Here is a 22,183-nt window from a genome sequence, read left to right as displayed (position 1 = left end):
CATTGTCCCTGTTCAGATATATGGTCGGGACAGGTACATGAAGGGACTGACTGCCGTACACCAGGGCCTGTGCCTGGCTGGGTGCATCTGCCTAATTCCAGATTTCAGTTAACAGGCTGAGTCGACTTTCATGCTAAGCTATAAATGGTTTGGGGTTTATAACTGTGGGAGAGCAGAATAGGCCACCCCCAAAATATGCTCCTTGGCATGTGTGTTTTGAGCTGAAAGCAGTGAGGACCCAGGAGTTCAGGAATGCAATTTTTTTATGTCGCCCTTGATGGAGAGCTTGTTCCAGGAAGCAAGCCACCACCAGAGTTAACTACAAAGAATATGGGCTAAATGTGGCAGGCAAACTGGTGGAATGAGCAAAACCTATTTGTTCAAATTCCTCTTTTTGTCTTTGCACAGCATTTGTTTGCCATCTGTTTTTAAAAAACATTTGTTTTTCCCATCTTCTTCAAATTGTCGTTCTCCTCTTTGCAGTCTCAGACCCCTACCCCCCTCTCCCTAGCTCAAGATGGCATAAAAACCCCAATTGCCTGTGAAGGAGCCCCCCCATCTGTGTGAAGCTCCTGTACATGCCAGAATTAAATTTGTTTTTCTCCTGTAAATCTGTCTTATATCATTTTAATTATTAGGCCAGCCAAAGAGCCTAGAGTGGAAGGAAAATTTTTCCTCTTCTATACATCTTTTATATAAGATTTATTTATTTTATTCATGATTTCCCAGAATCTGAAAACAAAAGAAAATGTCTCAATGTCATATTATGAGGGTAAAACCTGTTCTGTGGTCTTAGCAAAGGCAAATACTCTACAGAACAGAGGAAATTCATTGAGTTGTTGCAGTTGAAGCAAATAATAAAAAGACTGCTTCTCTTTTATTTACACTGCAACCATTGCATAAGACAACTCACAGGAACACAATTCGCTCTTCTCAAATTGCCCTGGGTGATGGCATCTTAATTAAAATCAGTAAACAGATTGCTGTTTAAAATAAAATGTCAACAGAAAACATCTAGGAAGCAAACCGTTTCCACTTTTCCACCTCTGAAGCTTACAAGGATATTGCTGCTTCACACCAAATGCATCACAAAGGAAGTTGCAACCAATATGCAATCTTAGCACCCACACCATGGCCCAATATCAGCACAAGATAATCACTAGGTTCTTCTGTAGAACTGTATTCAAATATCAGGGGATTCTGTTCAGAATTTTATGACAGCCAGGCACCCAATGCATAGGAGGAAGTGGTCTCTGATTAATTGGCACTAACGTACATTATCAATTTGGCTAGGTCTGAATTTTCTATTAAAATAGCATTATTGTGCTAAGAGTAGTAAAAAAAAGATGATTTACAGTATTTATTAGACATTATCTAAATAATATCCTGATTAGAAGCTTAGTTATGTCCTTTATACACTTCAACTTAACAAAAAAAAAGGAACTTCACCAAGTGCAAATATTCTCTTCCACCTGTTGAATCAACACCTCAGGTGTGGGGATGTTCATTACAAATTACCACAGATGATTCCACGATCTCTATTGTTCTCAATTTAACTAAATTAATGTTTTATGTAAATATTCTGAAAATATTAATGTGGCATGAAGCAAGTCATGGCAAAAGGAAAAAGACAAATGATTCAGGCAATCAATTTGCCTGCTGTGAAGCATAGAAGGTAGATGTGTCTGTGAAGTGATATTTAACATTAAGATCTAAATTCTATTTTATTTTAAATGTGGGGAAACAGTTTCTCAAACCCCAGGTGGGTGCTTGGTTGCCAGAGATGAAAGAAAGGGTGGGTGGGTGAAATAAGTGAAGGTCAAAGATAAGATACAAATTTCAGTTATAAAATAGAAATAAGCAATGGGGGTGTGTAAAGTACAGCCTGGCACCAATAGTTAATAATACTGTATTGCATATTTGAAACTGGCCTAGAGAACAGATCTCAAAATTTCTCACCATAATAAAAAGGGAATGTGTAACAATGTATGGTGACAGATGTTAACTAGACCTATATGGGGATCATTTCCCAATATATACAAACACTGAATCATTCTGTTGTACATCAACAGCTAATACAATGCTGAGTGTCAATTATATCTTAACCAAAAAAAAAAAAAAAAAAAAAGAACATTTCACAAAGAACATAAAAAGAGAGCTTATCCACTCTAAACTATATTGTTTATGGTAGACCATCATATCACAGAATGTATCAGATTGCTACCAGTCAGTAATTTAAAAAATAAAGCCTAGTGGTCTAATAGGTTCAATATGATAGTGTGACTATCAAGTTGAGAATCAATAATGAGATGGTCAAATTATTAATCTCAGAATAAACTGTCAAAGGCAATTTGACAACTAAATTTTAGTTTTGGTAATTCAGAATTAGATTAAATTAGATTTCTCTTAAGAGAGAAATGTTAAAAGCAATTATAAAGCATAGAAAAACAAAAATGGCATATGCCTAAAAAATCAATTATGTAAAGTCAAATCATTATACAAAAGTTAATTTTAATGGTCACCCATTCTGTTCCAATGTATTTTCAGTGTTTTGAAATTATTTTTCTTTTATAAGATGACAAAAAATATATACGAGTAAATCTTCAGAGATTTAATCTCATTAAATTTTTCATTAAATAAAAGCAGAGAGTAAATGGTATCAAAATATACCACCCCCAAAATATGCCTCTTTGGCATGTTTTTATTTTGAGCTATGGGTCTTTGAGTATCATACCTACATCTGCATAGCAACCCTTACCTTTTTTGGTTGCCTTCCCATAACATGTCCTCTCCACCCAAAAGTTCAAAATACCTTTTCCTTCGTTTATCCCAGATGGTATATAAGTCCAAGTTTTAACTACTCTTTTGAGTTACTTATTGATGGATGCTCCTGTGTACGTGCTTAATGCATGTGTTACACTTTTGCTTGTTTTCCCTCTGGTCAATCTCTTTGGACTGGCTAGTTTATACGACTCAACTAGAAGCACCTAAGTTGTGCAGAGGAAAATGCTTTTTTCCTCGCCTACAATAGGAAAGTATTTTCTGGACCAAATTCTTTGTATTTTAATACATGCAATTAAATTCCTCTAGCATATTCAGCAACTCATTTATGTGCAATAAGCCAAATTCTTACTTGTACAAATACATGAGACTGAATATGTCACTGCAATGGTATGCCCTTCTTTCTCCTGATGCTCTCCTGTGTCACCCTCATGCCATCATATAAACATTTCCTCTGAATATTTTCAATAAGTATTAACTTGAAAATCTTTTCCTATTTTTTAGATCCAGTTATAAACACATTCTTTCCCTTTATTTAATCTACTTCTTCCCTACTCCCCATCCTGATTTATTTCCTACCTCTTTCTCTACTTGAATCTTGTCTTCCCTTCCAAGTTTCTGACTTTCCATGTCTCTGAAAACCAAATGCTTAGGAGGGTGCTCTCATAATCTGACAAATAAATGAACAAAAAAGAAAAGGAAGAAGCATTATCATGTCCCCAACCATTTATTCATGATGCTATGAATGTGAATGTCAATTATAAGCATTTCCTGTTCCAATCGCCTTGATATCTTAATTAGCCAACAGTATTTCAAAATGCACTAAAGTAAAATAAGTTCACTGTATAAATTGACAACCAAATTATCTTTCTGGTTTTTTTCACTACCTTTTCCTTTCAAGCAAGAAGATATAACAAGATGGTAAGAGGTTTAGTATATACCCTTTACAGTGTCCCCACAGTAAACTTAATAAAGTTCAAATGATTCTGCTGAAAATATTAAATGTCTGATTACAGAACATCTGCTTTGAGTTACTACTGTGCTGAAACTAATCACTATTTTTCAGCTGACATTAGACATAAAATTCATTTAGGACCTCCCTGGTGGCGCAACGGGTTGAGTGCCACGCCATGAAACTGTCTGCAGCCTCTGCAGCCCGGGTTCAATTCCCGGCCAACCAGGGAGAAACCCACATGGTGTGGCAGACTTCTCCTGTCTCACCCGCTGCTCCCCTCAGCAGTGTCTTCAGTCCATCTGCCTGTTCTGCTCCCGGCTCTGTCTCTGGTGAATTCTCTCACCCTTTCTGCACCTCTGGTCTGTACCCCAGCTCTTGTATAAATAAATCATTTTAAAAATTCATGTAGTTTATAGACTGTGTTTCTGGATCTTTTAGTGAAATTCATTTAAATTTCTTAATATACTAACTGAGGAGATCAAGACCCTAGGAAAGCTAAGTAACTTCACTCCTTCTTCTGTACCATTAGCAAGTATTTATTGAGTGCTAGGTATATGCCAAGCACTGTTTATCTCTGGCAATACAAATCTGAACAAGATGAGGTCCTTGTCCTGAAGTGGTTCACAATCTCCAGGGAAAGACTGACATCTGGCACCATTATAACATTGCTGTGTGAAGTGATAGAGGACACAGCTAACTGATGAGCCATTTCTGCCTGGAGTGGGATGGGGTGTGCCCATGTGTACCATAGAGTTATTCCAGTTATGGCCAGCATTGCTTCTGATTGGTCAAAATATCTGTTCTAAATGGTTGGTACCTTACCCTACCAATTACTAAATATTTCAGTCTTCTCCCATTGTACCAGGGTAAGTTTCACAGGAGGTGATACTTGAGCTATATCTCAGAGGACACTCAAAAACAGACCAGATGTAAGGATATTACAGCCTAAGAAAATGGTACCAGTAAAGGTAGTAAGACCTGAAATGTCAGATTTGTACATTTAGTAGTCTATTGTGGATACATTACAGCATGTATTGACGACTGACAAGACATGCAATGACAACAGATGCAATGGTATGAAAAAAAATTTTAGAAGTCAAAGTGGTAAGATAGTTTGTATACTGCAGTAGAAGCATATCCTCCCGAGCAATGCACTCCTAGGTTCAAATCATAGCGCTGCCACTTGATGGCTGTGTAAATCTGGACAAATTATGCCCTTGTGCCTCATTCTATCATCTGCAGAATGGGTTTAAAATGGTTTCCACTTCACACTGTTGTGTAATGGTTAAACTAGCTGCATACACATAGAAGGCAGGCAGGGGGTCCCTGAAATATAATGAGTGCTCTGTGTTTAGCAGTCTTCTTTATAATTATGTGGAAAATGAAAAGCATTGAAAGCCTTCAAGAAAATAGCAGACAAGGGTTAAAATAAGTGAGAGGAAATGCTATTTTCATAAACTCTAATATTAGTATTATTATATTTTATTTTAAGCTCCCAAAGAAAATGAATAAGATAAAGCAGAAACATCCTAGTATAGATATTGAAAAAAGAATTGACCCATAAATGTTATTTATGACTAAGAGATGCAAGGGAAGTGTTATTGTGGTGGTAGAGATAATTTTCCATTTCTTCTTTCTGATCTTCCCGTGTGACTTTATTTTGGGTGTGTGCCAATTATAAATAGCTTATACTGTTTGTTACTAGAGTTTCTTTCTTATAATAGATTAATTTAAGCAGCGTGTATTTACTGTGATTACTGAAATAGTTGGATGACTTTCAACCATCTTTTTTATATTTCTTATTGTCATAATATATCCTGGCCTGTTTTTACTTTCCTGCCTATTCTGAGATAGAGTTTCTATTTTTAGTCTTTTGGGGATTTCCCTTAAAATTTTTAATTTATATATACATATATATATATTCATAAAGTGTAAAATAATCAGGTCTCTCTAACCTCTTCTCAGGTAAAACATAACAAGTATAAAGTACCTGTTCTACAAGTCATCAGATTTTGTCTAAAATGTTAGTTCTCTGTTTTTAAATATACAAAATTTCTTGCAGATATTATTTATTTTGTTCCAATATGTTTTTATCAACATCATTATTAAGCATTTTCCCTTACATCAGAGATTTTCCTCTTGGATTCAATTTTTTTCCTCTTGCTAAAATATACTATTTAGAAAAGTTTCAAGGACTTTGTGGCAAAAATAACATACTTTAGCCTTTAGATGTCTAAAAATGTTCTTTTACCACTGGTTTATTTCTTAGTTTGGCTGAGTAAAGATTTTTACAATCTAATGACAAATCCAATCTATCCAATTTAGGTGATCTTTTGCTTATTTGATGGGCATGGTATTTAAGAGTGCTTTTTTCAGCATAAAGACATACGTCACTCTTCAATTTTGGAAATTTTCAGTCCTCTCTCACTCTATCTTTCTGAAACATCACTTTTACTAAGATCTGATCATCTGAACTTCATATTTATATTTTTATATCCTTATCTTCTTAAGTTATATTCAAAGTTTTTCTTTGAATAATTTTCAAAGTTCTATATCAGTTTTTCTCTTTAGCTTCCTCAGTGGTTTCCATTTTAATTATTGTGGTTTCCATTTTAATTATTTTTTTCATTACAAAGAATCTAACTGGTTTATTTTCTCTTTTTGTAAGGTTTTTCAATATGTTTATTTAAGTTCTTTTTAAGCTATTTCTTTTCTTCTCTATTTTTTTTCAGGCATTCTGTAATTTTTGTTGGTGTGACTTTCTTCCATGGAATTATTTTTCTTTCTCTCTTCCACTACTTCTTTCCCTTGGACATTATATCCTCAACTCAGCTTCTAGGAGTTGATAAATCAGAAGTATCAGGGACTTGACATTTCAAAAACTAAAGCCAATGGCCAGTATTTGCCTAGTTTAGGATTAAGATTTAGGATTTTTTGGCACCTCCTTTCACCATCCATGCATCTGTTGTTCTGGGTACAATATTAAATAGAAAACTTGTGGGCCTCCCTGGTGATGCAAAGGATTGAGACGCAACTTATGAAGCTGTCCGCAGTCACTGCAGCACAAGTTCGATCCCTGGCCAGGGAGCAACCCACATGGTGCAGCAGACCTCTCCTGGCTTGCCTACAGTGTATTTCAGTCAATCTGCCTGTTCTGTTCCCCTCTGTCTCTGGTGAATCCTCTTACCCCCCCTCACACCTCTGGCCTGTACCTCCATTCTTATATGCATAAATAAATAAATTTTTAAAAAAAACAGAAAAGATGAGGCTTTACAATTACCAGTTATAGATGGTGGAATATCTGAATACAGCATTAAACAGAAAAATTAAGGTTTTACAGCTCCACTGATAGATGGCGGAAAAAGGTCCCCAGAACCTGCCTCTCACAAATGTGTTCAGTCTGCCTTTCCCAGAGGCACTGAATCTGGAACCCAATTGCCAGCTCTAGGTGCTAGCACCCCATGTAGTGGTGGCCTCAGGCCCACTCTGATACCAAGGGCTTGATCATTTCTGATAAAAGGTATTTTTCATCTTTCAAAATGCATTTTTTCATTCCCAGGTTCACATGATAAATTATAGTTAGTTCACAGTTGCTGTCACTGTGTTTATAGAGCGGAGTTGGCGCTTCCAAATTCCCAGTATCCAGAAAGATGATCTGATAAAATCAAATTAGATCTCTGCAGATTATATCATTCAATTATAGCTTTCACATTTAGTCAAAGAAACACTTGGAAGGAGATGCCTAGTTGTTTTGCTAAATGTCACCTAAGCTTTTAACTTTTTTTAAAGCTGTTCCTCCCAGAAAATTCAAATTATTATGGAATTATAAAATTCTGAAAAATAATTCTCAAAAGGGAGAATATTTTGTGGAATGAGGAGATGTGGTGTCCTTTCTTCTCTCTCAGTAGATCTGCTTCCTCAGTAGATCACTAGCCCTGAGTTGAGGACAAGAAGGAAGAAGGTGACTCCTCTATTCTCAAGGCTTGAGGTGTTCAATGTAGTCCTTCCTGCTTCTGGAAAATTCACTGAAGCACAACTGCTGTGCTGCTGCTGCCAAGCCATTTTCTCTGAAAAGGAGAACCTCCTATCAGCTTCCTTGCCTCTGCTGACAAATTACCTTTATCCCAACATTCTCCTGGGTACATTTCAGGGTAAAAGTTAAAGTGCCAGTGAAAGAAAGACATATGGATTCTTGTATTCTAAGGGGGAGACACTATCATACCCACATCATGAAATGCTAATAAAACTCTGGACACCAAAGTTCAGTAGAACTTTCTACTTTGTAAACACTTTGATTGCCAGGTCAAGCCCTGATTCCTTAAGGAAATACCTTGCCATGTGCACGTCTTCATTTGACTGGTCCCTCTAAGCTGAATCCTTGTAATTAATACAACTGTCTTGTAAGGTAGAATTTTCATGAGTTCCGCAAGTCATTCTAGTGAATTATCAAACCTGAAACAGCTTTGGAATCCCTCAACATTCACTCAGTTAGACACGCGAGCGACCTGAAGATACCTCTGAACTTGAAAGCTGGCATCTGAAATGGGATGGGACTCCAAATGGGACTCCAAAACCTTTGGAGTATGTCACTAACTCTGGGTGATTAGTGCTAGAATTGCTTTGTAAAACACATAAGAAGAAACTGTGTCACACACATAAATATTTCATAAAATCTGATTTGGAAACTTTCAGGTAAGTAGAACAGCCAAGAAGGAGCATGTTTCTAAATTTTTGTAGCTGGCTGCCCTCTGCTGACATTGTTGTAGTCACTGCATGTATGTGAGTCTAAAAGTTGACAGATTCTTCTGGTTTTTGAAGTTGTTAAGCCTATAAAATTGAAACTCTCTCTGAAGCTTGTTGTCAGCATTAATTTAATCCAATGGTCTACTTTCCTACTTTCCTTGAAAGTGAAAGGCTACTGGAATCCTTCAGCTATCAATCAACTGAGCACTGAAATAAAGAGACTGCTATTCATTGGTCCCTGAAGTCTAAGTTCTATAAATCTTAATCAGCTTCTGTAACCTTTCTGGTAAAACAGAGCAAGCCTGATTTTCTCTTTATGTGATCTTGAGTGAACTATTTTAATATGACAAGTCTACATTTTCTCATCTGTAAATTAGAAGTTCTTTACAAAAATGACCTCTGAATTCCCCTTCATCTAACAAGACACATTTTTTTTTTTTTTTTTTTTTTTTTTTTTTTAATAAATTTTATTGTTATATTCCCCATACAATTGCAGCCCCCCCATTCTGACCCCAATCCCTCCCCTCCCACCCCCGCCCCCCTAAAAGTGTCTCTGGTTCATAGTTTTTTGTTGATTTTGATTTTCACTTTCTTATAGTTATTCATTTTCCTGGTCCCTTATTTAAGTTTTCTAGATTCCTGCTATGAGTGAGACCATCCGGTATTTTTCTTTTTCTTTTTGGCTTATTTCGCTGAGCATGATCCCTTCCAGCGCCATCCATGTTGCTGCAAATTGCATGTGTTTATCTTTTTTGAAGGCTGAGTAATATTCCATGGTATATATGTACCACATCTTCTTGATCCAGTCATCTACTTTTGGGCATTTGGGTTGTTTCCAAAGCTTAGCTATTGTAAACAGTGCTGCTATAAACATAGGGGTGCAGGTGTTCTTTGGAATTGATGTTTCTGTGTCCTTTGGGTAAATACCTAGGAGTGGAATTGCTGGATCATATGGAAGCTCTATGTTTAGTAGGTCCAGAAATCTCCATACAGCTTTCCACAGTGGTTGGACCAGTTTGCACTCCCACCAACAGTGCAGAAGAGTTCCTTTTTCTCCACACCCTCGCCAACATTTGTTGTTGCTAGTTTTTTTAATATGTGCCATTCTCACTGGTGTAAGATGGTATCTCATGGTAGTTTTGATTTGCATTTCCCTGATGACAAGTGATGTTGAACATTTTTTCATATGCCTGTTGGCCATTTGCATTTCCTCTTCAGAGAAGTTTCTTTTAAGCTCTTCTGCCCATTTTTTGACTGGATTATTTTCTTTGTTGTTGTTGAGTCTCATCAGCTCTTTGCAGATTTTTGTGATCAGTCCTTTATCATTAGTGTTGGGTGCAAAAATGTTCTCCCAGTTGGTGGGGTTTCTCTTTGTTTTTGTTATTGTCTCTTTTGCTGTGCAAAAGCTCTTTAATTTGATGTAGTCCCAGCTGTTTATCTTTGCCTTCACTATCACTGCTTTGGGTGATGTGTCTGTAAAGATGTCTTTGATGTGCAAATCACGTAGTGTTTCGCCTATATTTCCTTCTATATATTTTATGGTTTCAGGTCTTATGTCTAGTTCTTTAATCCATTTTGAGTTGATTTTTGTGTATGGTGTGAGGTGGTGGTCAAGCTTCATTCTTTTGCATGTAGCGACCCAGTTTTCCCAGCACCATTTATTGAACAAACTTTCTTTGCTCCAATGCATATTCTTTGCTCCTTTGTCAAAGATTAGTTGACCATAAATCTGTGGGTTTATTTCTGGATTTTCTATTCGATTCCATTGGTCTAACAAGACACATTTTTCAAGAAGAGATGAATTGAAGAACTCACATTATAAAAACAGAATAAATATATTATACCAGACTGGGTAAAAATCCCTAATTTTTCAGCTCTGAATTTCTAGAAATTCTTATTTTATTACTTTTGGAATCATTTTTCCTCCACGGAGGCCCAGAGATACAACATATATTGTATTCTTCAAAGATAAAAAGCAAAAGAATAATGGTAAAGTGGTTAGGGGGCGGGTTGAGAGTCTAGAAATTGACCCACTAAGATATTCAGCAATCCCAGTAAAAAGTTGGCAAGATGGATCCAAGATAAATAATATATGGGGCATGTGGCAGGAGCATGGCAACAGGAATAGTGTTGAACAGTGCTTAGAAATCCAGGCAGGACCAACATTAGAGATTTCTGTCCCTAGGAAGCAAGGATCAGTCCTTGGAGGGGGTATGGGAAGCTTCTTTTATGACTGAAACATGATTCGGAAGCTTCAGATAAATGCAATGATGTAAAAGCAGTGTATGTTTTCAAATTCCTTAGATAACAAAATGAGTGTTTTTACCAAGTAAAGGGTCCTGTAGTGTTTAATAACAACCCTGTAGAATCCAAGAAGAGAGAAGCTCAAGCTGTTACTTGGAGAAAAGAGATGGGCTCTAAGTTTTCCACCTTGAGATATCATGCAATAGTTGGCAACCAGGAGCTTCAAGGCACTTGGAGTGCAGGGGTCAGCACTGAGCACTCTGTCGGAGAGACATTCAATGTTGATGTCTCAAGTTAGAACTGGCCTGGAAGTTAGAGAGGGGTTTGTGGGGAGAGAAGACAGCCAAGTTAAGAGAGATGGGAAAGGAAGGGGGAGACAGAATGGCAGGCAGGGACCAAGAACATCTAGTAGGTTGTATCTAACATCGTTGCAACACACATCTGCCCAGCAAATTTCAGTGGAGCTGACATGTTGGATTGCAAATAGTTTTAAAGTGTTCCTTAAAAAATTAACATCTTCCCTTAATTACTACGCTAATGTAAAATGAGGAAAGGCCATCCAGCAGTCAGAAAATATGCCAAAAACAGTGTTCTATGAATTCTTATTTAGGCTCCAAATATGAACTAGAGAAATAGTCTTAAATATTACCACAGATCTGATATCATGTGTGCCAAACCTCAACTTTGATACTTTCTAGGTTTCAGGAATGTCTCCATTTGTCAGCTTTAAGTCAGATAACATTGACACTTCTTGGAATTCTGTGTGTGTGTAAATATATATGTATATATAAAGTTTTATGTAATTTAAAAAAAAGTTTCCCTGACAGTAAAGCAACCACAATGGTTCATTAAAAATGAATTACACATGGGCCTCCCCGGTGGTGCAGCGGTTGAGCGCTGGGTTGCGAAGCTGCCCGCGGCCTCTGCGGCGCCGGTTCGATCCCCGGCTGCAACCCGGCCACCAGAGGAGGGTCCCACATGGCGCGCAGACCTCTCCTGCCGCCCGCTGCTCCCCTCAGCAGTGTACTTCGGTCCTTCTGCCTGCTCTGCTCCCCGCTCTGGCTCTGGTGAATTCTCTCACCCTCCCGCGCTTCTGACTGTACCCAGTGCATGTATAAACAAAACAAACAAATATAATAAATAAAAACATGCCTCTATAAAAAATAAAAATAAAAAAATAAAAAATAAAAAAATAAAAATGAATTACACAGTTTAAATTTCAAATTTCATTACCACTATGACAGTCACGTAGAAATGTAATATTGCTGAATATACATGAACAACAAGATGCTGTTGTATCTTGATACAAGATGCTGGTTAGGAAAAACACACCAAAAATATGCATAGCAATTTTCTGGAATCTATGCACCGACACATTCACAAGTGGCACACGTATAGAGAGAAGTGTGAGAAGATAAACACACAGAAACAGTAAAAGGATGGAGAGCTGGATCACTATATCAATAGGTATACAGATAGATGTAGATTAAGTAGATGTCACTTTGCTTAAGGCTATGTCACAACACCTACTCATAGCCCATTGGCCAATACTGGTCCTATAACTCCATCTAACTCCAAAGAAGCAGTAATGCAATAATATTAAAACATTTAAAACAAAACTCATGGGAATTAAGTCTTTGTGGTATTTGGGAAAAGATTAATGATATTGATTAGTAGAATCTTTTTTTCCTCTTGCCTTTCCAATGAAAACTCAGCAGATCCCTTGCCATTTCTCTTCATTGCTAAGTAAAACAAACTGCATCCAGGTACTCCATGCCAACAAACAGTGACTCAATTAATAACAAAATTACCCAGGAATGTATAATTATATCAGCCATGCTACAAAATCCTACATAGGGTAAGTGGGGGCCAGACAACAAGAATAATCACATTATTATTCTCTTTCCCATCTTCACTCCTATTCATCCCCAATATTGTACACTGAGATAGGAGATCCTATGGAGGTGAATGAAGTTAGGGACAAGCACAAAGAGGAAAAAATAGGAAAGTTCTTTCACTGATGCAACACTGGTGTTCTTGCATCAGCTTTTTGGATCATGGAAATGTCTGAATCCGTGTCTTTTATTTCTTGGCAGCTCCCCATTCACATTTTCAGTGATGATGGGAATTCTCACCTGCTGTCCCTTAGCATGGTAAGTTCCAGTTGGTCCCTTCTTTGATCCTCAACCACTAGGAATTCTACCAGCCCGAATTTTTGTTTCAATCTTCTCTATATAAATGCAGAATCCTGAAGGGGCTTAACTACTCAAAAAGGACTAGGGGTATCCAGATGTTTATAATATTTTTTTCAAAAGAAAAAATAAGGGCCTCCCTGGTGGCGCAGCAGTTGAGTGCTGGGTTGCGAAGTTGCTCGCAGCCTCTGCAGCACCGATTCGATCCCCGGCTGCTCCCCGGCCACCAAAGGAGGGTTCCGCATGGCGCGCAGACCTCCCCTGCCGCCCGCTGCTCCCCTCAGCAGTGTACTTCGGTCCTTCTGCCTGCTCTGCTCCCTGCTCTGGCTCTGGTGAATTTTCTCACCCTCCCTCGCTTCTGACTGTACCCAATGCTTGTATAAATAAATAAATAAATAAATAAATAAATAAATAAATAAATAAATAAATAAATAAATCTTTAAAAAAAGAGAGAAAATAAAAAAGTTTACTGTTCGTCATCTGTATCCTTGAACAATACAAGCTTGAAGTGTTTTTGTTGTTGTTGTTGTTTTTAATATATGTAGCAGAATTAACTTTTGAGTTGAAAGATCTATTACTATAACAGGAAGCAAGCAACTTGCCAAATACAGCTTGACACAACTTGAAAAATAATACTCATAAAATTCTAAGAATGTCTCATAGCTATAAGAAACATCTTAGATGTTCTAGTTGTTGAAATTATGACTCTCTTTTGTGATTGCTAGTTATCATGAGCTGAAAATCTTTCATTGGCACTTTGTATATATCATTTTTAATCTTTAAATCAATGAATATTGATGATAACAAGATATTACTTGCACTATTTTCAAATTTTAAAAAAGGACTAAATAGACTGAGCTAGTAAATGTTTGCAACCAGAATTTAAATGCAAGTCTGAGACAGAGACTCTAAGATCATATAATCCATTCATTAAATCCCCACTAAATTTATGATGTCCACTTAGAGGGGCAGGAAACAGACTCCAATAACTAGCTCAATATTGACCTTAAACAAATCAGGCAACTCGAGAGATAACTGAATTTATACTCGAGTGAATATTTTAACTTTTAATGTTAAAAGATGTTGCCAGAGGAAATGAGGCTGGGGAAATAACAGGCAAAAAGACAAAACTATAAAATGATGATGATGATGGAGTTAGTGTCTGCAGGATGGAAAGCTACATGAATTTTTTCTTGAATTTCTGAAACCATGCCCATCCTTTCTTGCAAGTTTTCAATAATTTAATATGGTAGTTTGCTCAAAGGCGAGACTAGATTCTGGGAAAACTTCATGATTGACCAGTTTCTACACTCAGTTTGAACTGATATTGATGTTTTTCCTGCTACTTCCCAAGCAAATATCAGGGAAGCCCTGATTTTAGCAATAACAGCAATAACAGGTTCTAGATGAAGGCAGGGATACTGAATACACACTAACTGGCATACTGCAGGTGACAGTTTTGGCGGGGGGTAACCAGAATACCTAAATGGCTCACAATCTCTGTGCCTGGAAAGTTGTAAAACATGACAGGTAATTAGGTAAGTATCCTATAAGGACAACAGCACTTGAGCACACAGGAAAACATCAGCCTTGAAATGGGCCCCATCCTGTTGTTTTTAATTGGAATACAACTGGCATAGAGCCAGGTGTCAAACACTCAAGTATAACTCTCTTGGTTGGATCTGAATCTGAAAATCTCTCAAAGGTTCTTCAACATCCATGTTCTGGAGGGGAAGCTGGAAATGAATCCTGATGAACATATCTAACCCTCTCCCATGAACACAAACCACCATACCATTTTCACTGTCTACACAAACCTCTCCACAGGCCTTCCTCTCCTCAGTCTGTCCTCTGCCCTCAACTTGAAGTGGGCAGTGTCGCCTCTCCAAATGTGTTGCTTTGGTTTTGACAGAAATGTCTGGTGACTTTTCATTAGTTAAGGTTGATCAATTCTGAGCATGTGCTTCTCCCAGGCTGTTAGGAATATAAAAAACTGCATTGAATGATACTCTCACCAGCCTTCAAGTTAGTTGACAAGACAAATCTGGGAGGATACCATAAAAAAAGAAGGTTGTCAACCCATATCACCTATTCCCACAAGTTATGGGCTAAATTGTGTCCCACCCACATAGCCAAATTCATGATGTTGAAGTTCTTACCTCCAGAATCTCAAAATGTGACTGTATTTGGAAACAGGGCCTTTAAAGAAGTGTTTAGGGTAAAGTGAAGTTATTTCAGTGGGCTCTGATCTAATATGACTGGTGAACTTACAAGTAGAGATTAGGAGATAGACACAGTGACAATGACCCAAGACCAAGTGAAGAAAAAAGAAGAAGAAGCCATTTACAAGCCAAGGAGAACGGTCTCAGAATAAAATCAATCCTCCTGACACCTTGATCTTGATCTTCTAGTCTCTAGAAATGTGAGAAATAAGTTTCTCCCATGGTATTTGTTTTGACAATCTGTGGTTTGACATGGCAGCCTAGCAAACTAATATATCATTGCACAAATGAGTCACATTTGGACTTACAAAGTAATTGCATTTCGGTGACCAAGAACATTAAAATCATCCCTTAAGAGAGAAGAAATCACCTGATGATAAAAGCAAACAACATCACTTGTTAAACTGATACTAAGTCTTTCTGAAATTAAGGGTGTATTGTGTGGTACACATTAATCTGTTACTCCAAGGTTCATGCCAATGCAAGACTCTAACTGTCTTTAATTGGTGCCAGTAGGAAAAAATGAAGGACAGGATCCATGGCGAAAGGACAGATGAATGGATTAAGAAGATGTGGTGCATATACACAATGGAATAACGCTGGGTGATAATGATAAAAGATGAACTTTTGTCATTGAAACAACATGGATGGAACTGGAGATTATGCTAAGCAAAATAATGACCAGATATGGTCGGTCAGAAGGAGAACGGCACACATTAAAAGTCTTCACTTATATGTGGAATATAGAGAATGAAATCAAAGGGTCAGACAGAACCAATCCAGTAACAAATCCTAAGTCTGAGTGTATAATTAAGGCTGTGGGAAGTGGCGGGGGAGGGAAGAGCAAAGTGTGGAGGGAGCCCAGTGGACTATGGTGGAAGACTCTGGGTACCTTGATGGTGGGTATGGTGTGGTAACATGCATCTGAAGAATGTGACACCACACCTCTGAAACAAATACAACGCTGTAAACCAATGTTACTCAATAAAAAATTGAAATAAAAACGTCCCTGGTCCACTCAACACAAGTGTGCTAACACAAGCAGAATCACTGGCAGGAAAAGTGCCCCCTCAGAAAACCAACAGAGTAGACAGACTCAGTGTTGAAAAAAATTATTGTACTTTAATTACGATTTGTATCATATTTATTGACATGCCATTGGCTTATGACAGTGTATGTGATTTAGACATATAGGTTCACACCTCTTCAATAGATGCTACCACACTATCGTCACCAGCCAAACACCCATAATTCACCACCGTAGTTCATGCGGCAACCTCCTGCCCTTGCTCCCCACCCTACACTCTCAATTTCTGGTAGTCTCAATTCTAGAGTCAGATTTCGAGGGTTGGCTTTGGTTTAGGTTTGAATACTCTTTTGTTTTACTTCTCTATAGTCCACATATGAGTGAATTCATCTGGCATTTGTCTTTCTCCTCCTGGCTTATATCACTTAGCTTAATCCCCTCCTGTTCCATCCATGCTGTCACAAATGGCAAGATTTCATCTCTTGCCCTTAAGAAAGATTAAAACCTATTTTATAGAATCTTTAGAATTTTGTCACTTTTTTTCATTCATTCAAAACAGATTTGAAGTTTATTTTCTATCAGCAACTATGTAAAATCTCAGGGGCTAATGGAGAGTGAGATTACTATAATCATTGATTTAGGGTTCTTACTGTGAAAATATATATTAGTACCTATTTTTAGCACAATTTTTAATGGATTAAAAAAGATAGCATATTTTCAATATCTGATAATCATTAAGCATTCAATACAGATATTATAAATATTATTACATCTAGACTTAGAATAAGAACCATTTTATCATTAGCAGAGATCCCAAAGTAGATCTTATAAGACTACCTTATGCTTTTTTAACCCCTGCTTATCTATTTTGAAAATATAAATGTTTTGAGAGACATTTGTGAGGTTTCTTGCAGGGAGCTGTGCAGGATGGATCACAGGAGCAATCTGCAGCAGCGTCAGAGGCAGGAGGAGCAAGTGAGGTCTAGCATTTCTTCTTTGCCTTCAATTTAAAAAGAATAGGCTCCCTTGGAACCACATGGAGAGCCTGGGATTTGTTGCTTGCAAGCAGGAGACTCTGCAATGCCTGTTAAACAGCGGACACAGGGACTAATGAGGGAAAGGTAAAGAAAAGCACTTGGAGGGCCTCTCCTGGTGGCGCAGCGGTTGAGCGCTGGGCTGCAAGGCTGCCCTCAGCCTCTGCAGCAACTTTTGTTCCCCGGCTGCCGGCGAGGGTCCCACAAAAAAAAAAAAAAAAAAAAAAAAAAAAAAGCAAAGCACTTGGACAGTAATGAAGCTCCTACCAACAGTGGGGGCAAAGAATGAGTAATTATTCCCGTGGACTCAATGTGGAATGAAAGAAAGAAACTGTAGGTTTGAATCACTTCCAATTCTTGTGGGATGACCAGCTGGGAGGTGACAGGCACTCCCGCAGAGAGAAGGTATACACAGAATATGCTACAGAGAATCTAACTGAGAAAGGGGTGACCAATCAAAGGAGAGACCACTAGAAGGAAAAAAAACAGGTGTGAACTGCTCTGAGAGCCTCAGAAGAAGCTAGTTCATGCCAGGTTCAGTCATGCATCAAGTAGCAACTTGGCTGTCCCACGCCCTATTCTCTCCTCTCTCCCCCATTCACATCAGGGAGTGGATGACATCACATTATCACTACTATCAAAAATACTGAGGCGTGTCTATGAGCTGGACAGAGAAGAGGGAAGAGTGAAAAGACTGTAGCTGTGTCTCCCTCCATCCTTTTCTACCTAAGGCACAAGGTCAACCTGCAGAGCCCAGAAGGAGCAAGAAGAAGAGGTGAAATTATAGTGATGATGAGGAGTGAAATGTTAATGCATATCTTCAGCAGAATACAAAACAAAGAGGTCAGTATCTTAAAAGAATCATAATTCTGCAGTTGCTTTTTCCTACCTTTGCTAAGAATGAACATAGAGTTCATGGATCTGCTCAATTTTCATCTAGTGACAAGGGAAAAACTACTCTTAGTGAGTAAATTGTAAAAAGATAGCTGGAGAAAGTAATCGCTTTTCCTTATGATTACAGCCCTCAGTTCATGCTTGTTTAATGAACCATCTACACGATTCTCGAATCTGTCTCCTTGGTAGGTACAACGCTAAGCACCACAATAAACCAACACTGTTAACCCCTATTGAGGGGTGCCCATGAGCTGGGCACTGTGCTGCACGCTCTACATGGCCAGGCTCAATCACTCCTCACAATAACCTTATGGAGTTGTACCGTCATTATATCCACTGGCTCAGTTAGGGATGAAGTACAATCATAATAAATAATTTTCACGAGTCACTGATAGAGTTAGTGGCCAATCAGGGTTACATCTTTACTGTTTTCTACAAAGGTCATTTGTTCTATTTATTATTAAAGTTTTCTTACTCAAATATCAGTGTTGACTTAGTGGAATGGGGAGCTTAGAAGCCTATTCCCTACATCTTTGCCATCATTTTCCATCATGTGTCTAGTAACCTCTTTAAACTTGGTTCCTTTTTATCAAGAAGCATAACTGCTTCTCTCAGTAATTCTAAGTCCAGGCTGTAATAACCCTCAGAGGACTTAAAAATGATAGAGTTAAAGTAGAACATGAAGAGGGCCTCCCCGGAGGCGCAGTGGTTGAGCGCTGGGTTGAGAAGCTGACCACAGCCTCTGCAGCGCCGGTTCGATCCCCGGCTGCTCCCCGACCACCGGAGGAGGGTCCCACATGGTGCGCAGACCTCTCCTGCTGCCCGCTGCTCCCCTCAGCAGTGTACTTCGGTCCTTCTGCCTGTTCTCTCCCCACTCTGGCTCTGGTGAATTCTCTCACCCTCCCGCGCTTCTGACTGTACCCAGTGCTTGTATACATACATACATACATACATACATACATAAATAAATAAATCTTTTTAAAAAATGCACTTGCATTAAAAAAAAAAGTAGAACGTGAAGAGAATTCCACTCCATCTAGGATAGAAGCAAAAAAGGAATTTTCTCCCACCTATTACAGGGCATGTGTTGTACATTCAGAGTTCAGTCGAGGAATTTAGTCTTCATTTAGTAACAACACAGCCAAGTACATATCTATTAAATGGATACCACAAGATCCATGACTTATACACGTCTTGTGGGTACATGACTTTAAATCACTGTGAATTCACTGAATACCAGATATGATCGCTCTATGAAACAAGTGAACCAATGTAGCAAAACATATTTCCAAGAAAGATGCAAGTTAGCAGTTCTAGAATTCAATGGTAGTTCCCTCCCATTAACATACAACTCTCCAACCCAAATGACAAATTATGCACATTTAATTGTGTATTTAAGTAGCAAGTTGCACCTCATCACTGGCAAGCTGTGGCCATTAATAATGAAAAATGCTTTTGGTTACACAAATATGTTCCACTTAAGTTTTCAGGGAGAAGGCAGAGTTATTTTTATATAACACCAAGAATAAAAGTCTAAAGCATGAGTTAAAATTTTCATTTCAAGAATTAAAGACCAAGCATAAAAATCATTCATGAATTCATGAATCATCCATTCCTATTGCACTTACCATCTGATCATCAATAAATTAGAGAACATGTTTACTTGTTTGTTATAATTGTATTGAATTATTAAAATAATGTCCCGACCATTGGGGATAGAATCTTTATTAATTTTTTGTGCTATAGATTTTCAATTAGTCTTTGGATAGAATTCACATTCACAAAATGCTTTACAGTCATTTTGTAATTCTTTTTATAGTCATTCTGCACCATAATTTTGAATGAGAAATCTATTCTTTAAGGCCTCCCCGGTAGCGCAGTGGTTGAGCACTGGGTTGCGAAGCTGCCCACAGCCTCCGCAGCACAGGTTCGATCCCCGGCCACTGGGCGAGGGCCTCACATGGCGCACATACCTCTCCTGCCTCCCGCTGCTCCCCTCAGCAGTGTACTTCGGTCCTTCTGCCTGTTCTGCTCCCTGCTCTGGCTCTGGTGAATTCTCTCACCCTCCCGCGCTTCTGACTGCACCAGTGCTTGTATAAATAAATAAATAAATCTTTAAAAAAAAAAAAAAGAAATCTATTTTTTAGACTAAAAGAAGGCTCAGAAAAGTCACAGAAAAAAACTCACATCCAAAATAATAGTTTTACATTATTTTTTTCTGACACCCATATCTTGCCCCATTTTTAAAATATATTCATTTTTGTTTGGTAAGTGCTTCTTAAAGTATATGTTAAGGTTTTAAGCAAAGAACTTTAAATGTATTTTAGTATTTTTGATCATTAAGTCTATTTCACATTACTGGAATATGGGAAATCATAAAAACATATGTTCAAATCTATGGTCTGGATTCCATGATCAGCTATTTCTTGATTCATTTTCTCTGGTGTTAATGAATACATGATTTTACATTCTCGATCCTTCCAAGATTACTAGACAAAGCAGATAGCGGTCCCCTTAGGAAACTACCTTCATTTATTTAAAAATCTGCATGATACTCATGCTTCTATCTTAAAACACTAATAAGAACATATATGTCCACAAAGTTCTTGAGCAATGAACACAGTTGCTTTGCTATAAGCCAAAGTTCATCACATCACATTGCCCAGTAAAAGGGGAAAATCAATGTTTGTTTTTGGACTAAAGCTTTCAAAGTCAGACTTTTTTTCTAAAGTTCTGTTACAGGCCTTTTTAGAATCGACTAATGGATGCTGATTACAGATAACTGCAGGGTCTTTGCAAGCTCTTAAATAGAAATATCATCTGGTAAAGCTTTCAGGATCATCCACTGGTCCAACCCCTTCATTTTGCATGTGCAGAATACAAAGTTCAGATACTACAGCTATTTTCCTTATTCTCTTTGGCCTCCTCTGGTGTATTGAGGTAATAAATTGATTCCTTTCCTTTACCAATTAGGAGTGTCATCATCTACCAGCACTGAAATCTAATTCCTATTGTAAATTATTGCAATAAAGCAGTTTACCCCTATTCCCTAGTAAACTATTAGATTAATACAGGTAGATCCACCCTTTAAAAAGTCAAACTAATTACATCACAGTTTATAGACTTTGGTCTCATTGGCAGTTAAAACATTTATTTGCATGTTCAAAGATAATTTAAGTAAGTCATTTCAGGGAATAAATTCAAGTCAGGGCCCACCGGAGTACTAAGTGACTTTACAAACACCACCCTCTAGTGTTACAAAAAGGAAAATTACATTTTGGACATAGAAAAGTTCAAATCTTTGTAATTATTGGAAAGTCAATGTTATGGATGTTCTAGGCAGGTGCAGACAGAACAGAATGATTAGCTCCATGTACTGTAACTCTGTCAGAAAGAACCTTCTTTCAATTTCTTTGGCAAGAACACAGGATTTGTTGTTGCTATTACTGCTTTATAAGTGAGTAAATATGAGACACTAAAGCTGATTTCTATTATACAAGGATGATTACAATAGCAAAAAAAAAAAATACATGGACAAGTTTTCTCCAGTGTCTTTTTACAAAGCAACACACAACATTGTATATTAATCAGTACACATTTTTTAAAAATAACAAAACAATCATTTTTGTCTCTTAGATTTCAGATACTAACACTGAATATAGACTCTTGTGACAACAAGTTGATATAAAAATATGAGTATCTTATACACCTTTGATAAAATAAAGAAAGTATAGAAGTCTCTATATAGATAGTATATACTTACTATCATGTAAGTCAGAAAAGCACAGAAGGCAGAATAAATTGGATTCATATTAGTTTAACACAATGAGAATCTATAATAAAAATTGTAGCACACGAACTTCTTTAAATGATTAATTGTGTAGTAAACTGTTAAACTATGAGTTGGGAAAGGTACCACTGATGTTTTTTCTAGTGAGAAATCAAATCAAATGCTTACATGATGTCATTCGATTCCATGGGACATTTTCCAGAGGAAATATTTTCAGGAGGCCTATGAGAAACATACTTCCTCCTGTTGCACGTGCACCACTAGCCTTTACATTGAAGAATGTAAACCTAAATCAGATAAA

Source organism: Talpa occidentalis, unplaced genomic scaffold, assembly GCF_014898055.3.
Source record: "Talpa occidentalis isolate TD23 unplaced genomic scaffold, MPIMG_talOcc4v2.1, whole genome shotgun sequence".
Lineage (NCBI taxonomy): Eukaryota > Metazoa > Chordata > Mammalia > Eulipotyphla > Talpidae > Talpa > Talpa occidentalis.
This window is presented reverse-complemented; position numbering follows the sequence as displayed.